This window comes from Lactuca sativa, chromosome 5 (genome assembly GCF_002870075.4).
Source record: "Lactuca sativa cultivar Salinas chromosome 5, Lsat_Salinas_v11, whole genome shotgun sequence".
Lineage (NCBI taxonomy): Eukaryota > Viridiplantae > Streptophyta > Magnoliopsida > Asterales > Asteraceae > Lactuca > Lactuca sativa.
Window position 1 is genome coordinate 23,434,702 of NC_056627.2, and position 373 is coordinate 23,435,074.

Genomic DNA, 373 nt, shown 5'->3' on the forward strand with positions numbered 1-373 from the left:
GAAGATGATCGGTCAACACTACGACTTGTAAAAGTAGTATTCTTTGGTAGATCTGGAAGATCTTCACACACCGGGCTTCTCGCAGGCAAAGCTTCGGCTCAAAAACTCTTTTCTTCTCGGGATCTTCGGGCTTCAGGACTCGCTTCGGTTCTCGGGAATGATACCAGGGCTTCGGGGGTTAAAATAGGGCTTAGAGAGAGTATCGGGAGTGGGAGAGTAAGAGATGAGCAACCAAACTCGGCTGCCCCTTGAATTCTATTTATAGGGAAAAAATTCTAGGTTCACCTCATGAGCCACATATGCTCACCTCGTGAACTAGGCTCACTTCGTGAGCTACATATGCTCACCTCGTAAGCTCAGTACGTCATTGCGT